This window comes from Balaenoptera acutorostrata, chromosome 18 (assembly GCF_949987535.1).
Source record: "Balaenoptera acutorostrata chromosome 18, mBalAcu1.1, whole genome shotgun sequence".
Classification (NCBI taxonomy): Eukaryota; Metazoa; Chordata; class Mammalia; order Artiodactyla; family Balaenopteridae; genus Balaenoptera; species Balaenoptera acutorostrata.
This window is the reverse complement of record NC_080081.1, coordinates 60,044,143-60,052,349: the sequence shown is the minus strand read 5'-3', so window position 1 is coordinate 60,052,349 and position 8,207 is coordinate 60,044,143. Positions and strand designations below refer to the sequence as shown.

General features: G+C 39.7%; 1 protein-coding gene across 2 annotated transcripts in view; it reads left to right on the top strand.

The window, feature by feature from the left end:
* The first annotated feature begins 4,460 nt into the window (after positions 1–4,460).
* LCP1 (lymphocyte cytosolic protein 1) overlaps positions 4,461–8,207 on the top strand; it is a 56,992-nt gene continuing 53,245 nt past the window's right edge. For both annotated transcript variants that reach the window (XM_007186835.3, XM_057533224.1), the window contains exon 1: positions 4,461–4,573. The gene's annotated coding sequence lies outside the window, so the exon portion shown is untranslated. The remainder of the gene's footprint in view (positions 4,574–8,207) is intronic.

The following is an 8,207-nucleotide window of genomic DNA, read 5'->3' as shown; positions in this document are numbered from 1 at the left end:
GAGAAGTAGTGTAGAATTGGAAACTATAATTTTTAAAAATTGAAGGAAGAAAATAAAAATAATACCTAATTCATAGGATTATTGTGAAGAATAAATAAAATAATGTATGTGAACAGTCTAGTCCAAAGCCTGGTATAAATATTAAAAGACTAGTTAACACATATAGCATTTACTATGTACCACACACTCTTCCAAGTTCTCTACATGTATCAGTTGACCTCACCCTCACAACAGCGTAGAAAACAGATACTGTTCTTATCCCCATTTTCTAGATGAAGGAACTTAGGCCAGTGAAATCAAATAATTTGCCCGAGGTCACACAACTAATACAGTAGTAGAGATGAGATTTGATAACCAGACAAATGGCCCAGCATCTTTACTCTTAATCACTCTGCTATGATCCCCCTGCATGCCTCCCAGACCCCAAGTCTGGGTTAATGCTGTGTGCTCTCACGGGCACCCAGCTTTTCTTTTGTCATGGTTCTGAGTACCACTGTGAGGTCACTTGTCTGCATCCTTGAATACAGTGGACATTCTGCAAAGGCGGAGATTGTGCTCTCCTTAATTACTCTCATTCCCTGCCCATCAAATATCAGGGGGAGGGGATGGGCAGTAGAGTGAGGCAGAGGCATTTTCCCATTTGAACAAAACCCACAGTGCATGAAGGGGAAGTGGGGATAGTATAAGCCATTAAAGATGCTAGAAAAACATGAGATAATTGATGGAGCAAGGTATCTAAGTAAATAGAAGATATAAGATTAAGATTAAAATGAGGAACTATTGACCTTGAGAAGATAGAAGAACACCTTCTCTTTTAAGAGTGAAAGGGAAGGAAAAGATGGGTCTTTTAATTTTTTAAATATTCCATAGGAAAACAAGTTGTCCCATTTATTGAAGAACTGGTTCTCATTTATTTTAATGCTTCCTTATGCCAAGTTCACACGTACACAGGGAATTGTTTTTGATCCATTCCCTTAATCAGTACATACTCTTTGTAGTATTTCTACTATAGCTCTGTAATATACTTTAATTCCTAGTACACTTCTTGATATATTTCAAAACTGTATTTGGTTATTCTCATGTATTTATTCTTCCTTACATGTTTTAGATTTAATATTTCAAGGGCCGTAAAATCTGTTGGCATTTTAATTGGAAATGAATTGAATTAATAGACTAAAATGGGGAAATTCAACATTTTCAAGAAAGTGGCCATGTCTATCCATATATTTTTCTATTTTTTGGTCAATTATTTTATGTCCATGTATAGAATTTTATAACTTTTTCCATATAGGTTTTGCCTATATATGTATTACAAATGCTACTACTACTACACAAATTGAGCCAGATATCATTTTAGGTAATTTGCAAGTATTATTTAATTTAATCTGTACATTAACCCTCTGAGAAAAGTGGCAATTATTATTCCCATTGAAAAGATGGGTCTTGTGAGAGTTGAGGAGGCTAGAAAAGGAAGCTAACACCAGATGACTTGGATCATCTCAGTAAACAAGGGGCAGGAATATTGGGCCAGGAAAGGATGCAGGCTGGTAGGGAGGGAGACAGAGGCAAGAGGAGAGAGTTTGGAATAAACATCTAACTTTTGGGTTCTGTGATCTCTTTAATACCATGATAAATAGTATGATGGACCCAGAAAAAAGCACATACACACAAAATCATGCATAAAGTGTTAGGGGTCCATAGACCCCAGGTTGAGAATACCTGTTCTCAGGAATTAATGAAATTGAATAAGAGCATTTCTAAGAAGTAATTTGAAGGCAAACAGTTTGAATTTATAGCATTTCAAGTCTATGTTTCTGGGACTTTCTTCAGCAACATTCAGTAGCCGGGAAGTAGCAGCTGATGCAGTTTTAGGGATTGAGAGTGTGAGCTCCGTAGCCGCCCAGGGTGGGATAAAGTAAGGAGGGCAGTAGGGGTAGAGGGAAGGCAAAGCACAGGCCATTTAAGAGGCAGAGGTGGCAGTAGAGGCATGTGGATGGTGGGGTAGGAAGTGGGAGAGGTCCTCTCTGGGTGTAGGCCATCAGGGGGGCATGACCTATAGAGGACATAAGAATAATAAAACCAAAATCAGTCTGCTGTTTGTTATCATGATGCACAAGCAATTCTAAACACTGACAGTGATAAAGTATTCCTCTCCAAACAAGCGTTGGTCTAAGACCTAAACAATTGACTGCCGCCGCTGGGTAGCCTTGTGCCACTTGAGGCAGATAGAGAGATTACGATGGAGGGAGTGGTCCAGGATGTGGGTGAGGCAGTGGTGGGTGGCTGAGGTGGGGACCACAGCTGAGCGGGTGCTAGAGAGGAGGGTTCCTTCAGGTGGGTGTTTGCAAGCAGCACAATTCAATGGCTTTCATCTCCTAGAATCTAGATGTTGACTGGAATCCGACGAGCTTTTTTTTTTTTTTTTTTTGACTTGAATCAGCTGCGAGGCATAACTGCACGTTTCACCCTCTTCAAACATCAGCTCTGTTCACATCTGCATCTGCCTCAATGTTCCACTGCCTTTTTCACCCCTTTTTATAGCAGATGGCATTTATTTACTTACATGCTTTTCTCCTCTACAGACTATGTGCTCCTTAAGAGCAGCGATTGTGTCTTACTCATTTCTGAATCACCAGTGCCTCCAGACAGGCACTCAAACACCTACTGAACCCATGCACAAGTGTATTTTGCTCTTGTTTTAGATTCCTCAGATGTCCAATGACCAGGCACCAGTAGACATCATGCTGCTGCTCTCCTCCCAGGTAAACGAAATGAGTCTCTGTTCTTCTTTATGAAGTGTTCCTGCCACACCTCCATTCTGTCCTGAAACCACAGGGATGCAATTAGGGAGATCCACAGTATCTTGCATATTTTCATCCTTAAGACCATCAAGACAGTATCTGTGCTGCTGCAGAGTCCTGACTGATGATTATTCACCCCAGAGTGAAAACCACCAGCATTTGGCTGCTTTGTAGTGTGATCAGCCCTGTCGCAGTGATGCATAGATGTGTCTCTGGTGTCCTGAAAGGACTTAGGTGCCTCTTGAACCCCACCTCCTGCAATGAATTACTTGGGAGTAATTATGCAATGGAGAAAACGTGGTCCAATTTACCCCCTCAGTCTTCCCTGGGGAGTCACAAGAGAGTTGACAGTTCTCTGTGAGGTGAACCACTTCTAGAACGGACTGAATCTCCACCATCTATTCCTATTCTTCTGCCCACCCTCTCCACCAAGATGGCCCCTGTAGGGTTCTGACCAAGACACTGCCACACCGGTGACTAATGAAGTAGAGAAACCAGAACAGCTTGGTCTGATATTTGAGGTTGGAAGCAGGAACTTTCTAGAGGAGAAATCAAAGAAGCAAAAGGAGTGTAAGAGCAGTCCCCCAACCATAGTACCCACTGGTGGGGTCCCAGGCCCCTCGCAAATAAAGAAGTGTATTGAACAATCAGGCATCTTCAACTCACCATCAGAGCTGGAGCATAGCCTCAGATTCTCATTCCTCAATAGCAGGCTGGCCGCTGGAGCTGCACACAGGCTCTGGGCAACACGGAGACAGACTATGTGTAATGTTTGGTCAACATTACTCAGGATACTATCCAACCTTCACATCCTCTGTTAGGCTGTGAGCGCTTGAGCGCTTCCATTTGAAGATGAGAATTAGCCCTCAGGACGAGCATTCGGGGTTTGGGCATAGAACTGAGATATTTTAATTCTCTTGCTAATTTTATAAAACGTGCATTCGAAAAATAAGTGTGGTCTGTAGGAAGGAATTTAGCAGCATTGGACTCTAGCAGCTGCCTAAGTGATCAGCTGGTGCTCTTTGTAGGAAGCGTCTAAATAATTGAAATCTTTAATTGGGTTAAAGAGATCCCTAGTACATAGGTGCTCTATAAATAAAAGAATGAGTAAATAATATGGTGACCTTCCCTTTCGGGCCCTTCCCCTTAAAGAGATCATTTTGTTTTGTTTGCACCAATAAGATCACTGTTCAGGGACTCTTGAGAGGGGTTTGGTTTCACCTGGGGTGGGGCTTTCCCAAGGAACTCCCTTTTAGCTTGTTTCAGGGACACTGCCACCTCTTCCCTTGGCTCTTTCATTAAAAATGAATAATTTGTTTATCTTTGCTGTAAGTAGCTAGGCACCAGACCATTGCGTTCGCAATTAGGGGCAGAACAAGAAGTCAAGGTAGCAGGCTGATCTTGCCTCATTATCTGAAATCAACAGGTTTAAGTAGCCCAGTGCCTACAGGACAGCTAGAGGGGAAAGAAAGGGAAGGAGAGAGAAAAATGCTTATAAAGAGGAAGTGGTAAGAGGCTTCTGAATTTCAGTGTGACCTGTCAGGTGATTTTTGCAGGGGAGGGGACATGAGAAAAAAAAAAAAAAAAGGCACGTTAAGTAAAAATGTCCTTATAAAGACAAAATCTATTTCTTTCCTGGCTGATGATTTGTCATTCTAGTCACTTCCTGCCTTGTGACCACACACCCGGGGTTGACAAAGTTGTTCTGCAGATCAGAAAGAAGGGGGTTTCTGGTCACATACCAGTACCACTGAGAACAGTTTTGCTACCAGGTAAATTTCCTTTGTCTTTTTGTCATTTCTAAATGCTTATGATGTTTTGCTTGTTGGGCGGCTCTGGTTCTGTGGATTGTGGATTTTGCCCCCAGGGGGCTAGAGATCTGAGCACCTGTCACCCTTGTCCACTATGAGCCGCGGCACCGTTTAACTGCCCAGCGAAGCTCCAGCCACATCTCGTGGCCGCCCAGAGTGGGACCCTCCCCTCCACTCTCTGGGGTGGCTTCTTCTCCAGTTATCTGCAGTTATCACCCCCCCCCAAAAAAAACTATGATTTTTGTTTCCTTTTTAAATCAAACTGTGTTCTGATTTATTTCTATTGCTTTATTTCAGGGAGGCTATTTACTGTGATTTGATCTACTTTCAAATGTTCTCAGGAAAGTGGTTATTGATCGTTTAGATGGTGCTGCTTATTGGCCTAATAGGGATAGTTTAACTTTACCTCCTGTGGTTCTGTTTTTCTAAAAAACTCCTTTACAGTACTTTAGTGGATGTACTAACATCTTGAGTCGTATGTTACTGAGTGTGATACTGGTTATTTGAGTGATTTGGGGTACCGACGGTTTTTAATGGGTGTGCTTAATAACCACATGGAATTAGAGGCTGCCTCTTCTCCATTTATTCTCTAAAAATAAAAGCAATTTGTGTTGCTTAATTGTACTGTTTTGTAGAACTGTCTGAACTATTTGATATCCTTATGATCATACAAATGACCATTAAGTTATGGAAGAAAGGCTTCAGTCTATAATCGAAATTCTTATAAAGTTGATATGGGATATTTATTCCAGAAACTTTATTGAAACATAGACTTTGAAACTTGTAGCATCAGCCTTTATTAATTACCGTTATTCAACAATATTTAGTACCATTGAGAGATGATAAACATAAAAGCCACCCGGACTGGAAATGGATTCATTTATCCGCACACTTATCAAAACCCAATTTTTCTTAATCAAGTATAGCAACTTGTTTTCTAAAATTACCTCCTCAGGACAACTTAAAAGAAAAAAAAACTGTCATTAAACAAAGGTGATTTAGCCACACGTCTTGATTTTGAATTTACGTAATTTATCATAATTGGTTTCTAGTAAATAAAATGGTTTAAAGAACATCTACACAGGCAAATTTCAATGGAATTAACTGCTTACCTATAAATGTGAATTTCTGAATTTGTAAAATGTGATCATCAATATTGTTTGACACATCTCACCTGAATAGTTTTAAACTAGCAAAAATGTGGAGTTGAGGGAGGACTTGGACCCCTAAAAATAACAGATTAAAAATATGCTATGTCTTATTTTAAGTAAAAATATTGATGAGAATAAAATGAATTAGGATGCAAAGGTATGTCAGTATTTTCCTTACATTGGGAGGAAATAAAAATGGAATCAAGTTTAGATTGTTAAAGCATCAACCTGATGTGTTATAAAATATCCATTTCTCTTCATTCTTGTTCACTCCCAGCAACATCAGGGAAGAATCTTCTGGGTCTTGCCCTTTGAACAAGCACTGCTGAGGTGGGACATTTCATTAGCTATCCCAGGGATGCTTTCTTTTGTCACATTTGAAATTTTGTCTCCTTCATAAATTGTGCCTTGAAACAATCGGTAATTTGGGAAACAATTTCCGTGTTTTAAGGCCATTTCTAATTCTTTTGCTGAACCCTTTGGGGAATGAGAGGCCAACAAGTAACTTTCTCATTCAAATGTATCTATTTAAATTAGGACAGAACAAGTAGTAATAACACTTAATATTGATACGTACTTACTATGTAAGCCACTCTTCATGCATGACCTCATTTAATCCTCCCAACTACCTTTAGAGATGAGGAATGGGCTTAGATGGTTGAAGGACACGGCCCAAGGTCACTGGGTGAGGGGCAAGGGCGGTAGGTAGCCAGGATTTCAGGCTCCATTCTTCCTCTCTGTAAGCATCTGTCTCTTCCAGAGCCTATCTTCCCCACCAGCATATTTTTCCCAGATGTACATCGTTATAGGCTTTTTGTTCTGAAGCTGACTGAAGAGATCTTAGCATTCATGATTTGAAGAGAGAAAGAAAGAAGACAACAATTTGCAGTAAACCCAGAAACTTTTTTATAAATAAGAGGTATCATTGTGGGTTTCATATAATAATAGAATGAAGTGTTTTCTTTTAAGTCATGCATAATTTTACTCAAGAATTGTGTGCCTTCACAAACCTGCCTCAGCCACTTTCCCAACCTTATTTCTTGTCACTTCCGTCTGCTCTAGCTGCCACCTCCAACCTCTCCCCCTCCCCCCTCCACTTACCCACATGCCAAGTGCACAAGCCCACAAACCACCAGAAAGTTCCATGCTCTTTCACTTCTTTTCACTCCAACTGTCTTTCCAAGTGTTTTCTTCTTTATCTGTGAAACTTCTGGTCATTTTTTAAGGCTTATTTCAAGAAACCTGTTCTTTTGCAGGTCTTTCCTACTGGTTCTTGCCTCCACTGATTCTTCTGTGTGTTTGCTTAATGCTTTGAGTTTAGAGTAAGTAGAGCAGTAATCATATTGTTTTCCTTTCAAGTCCTTAATTTGCTGACAGCCTGAGCTCCTTCTCTGTGTCTCCTGGCATGTAGTAGGTGCTCATGATATTTACTGAATTTTTTCTCAGTTCCTTAGATATGCATAGAAGTCTTTTTTTAATTTCACTTGTTAACCTAATATTTACTGAGTTCCCCCAGTGACTGCTATGAACGGAGATATAACACTAGTACAGTATTTTGCTTTCTAACATGCTTCCTTTTTGTCAAAGCACTATTCTTCATTTTAGTCTCAAAGCACTAAATAGACATTGACTTCAAGGAATTTAAGAAATTGTCCAATGACCATAGCCAGCAGGCAAAATTAATCTTATTATTTTAGTTTAAATACATTAATTGAGCTAAAACTTAGCTACCCTTACCAAAATTATGTACCTGATAATAAGCATATTGGATGACCAAGAGCCCAGGAACAGATACCGTTAACTTTTACTTATTCACTTTGCACCCTTCTCAGAAAATTCTCAAGTCAACTTCTCCTTGTTACCAAAAAAGTGAAGGCTCCTCTGCATATACGGGAAAGATGGCAAATGAATTCTAAAATCAAGTTAGGTAAAATAAAACTAAGAAATTTTCTCCTAAGATTATATTTATGAAGAGTCAAAACTTTATAAAGTAAAATTATAAAATCTGATGACTTTATGGCTAATAGATTTTGTAGCAAAGTGACATTATTTAGATTCATCTGATTGTCTTCTTAGGATATTTTTTGTTTGCTAGTTTTCCAACTCACAGCTATCATCAAATGAAATGATTCTATTCCATCTGCGTATGAACCCTGCAGAAATAAAAATTAGAATTAAGAGTCCACCAAAATATAAAACTAATCAGTGTCAGCAGACTCCAAGAGTTTCAAGTTTCCCTATTTTGCCAGATGGCAATGCACTTCTCAAATCAAAAGAGTTCATGTTTCACATTGTTTTCATTTTGAAGTATAAGAAGTTACCACCCAATCAGATATTCATCTTCTAGGAGCATCTCCCTGCAGCTGCTGTGGCCACTGGGCTCCCCAGATGGCAATTCCCCGTTGCTTTCCTCAGTTGCCTCCTGATTGAACTTCCTTATGCTA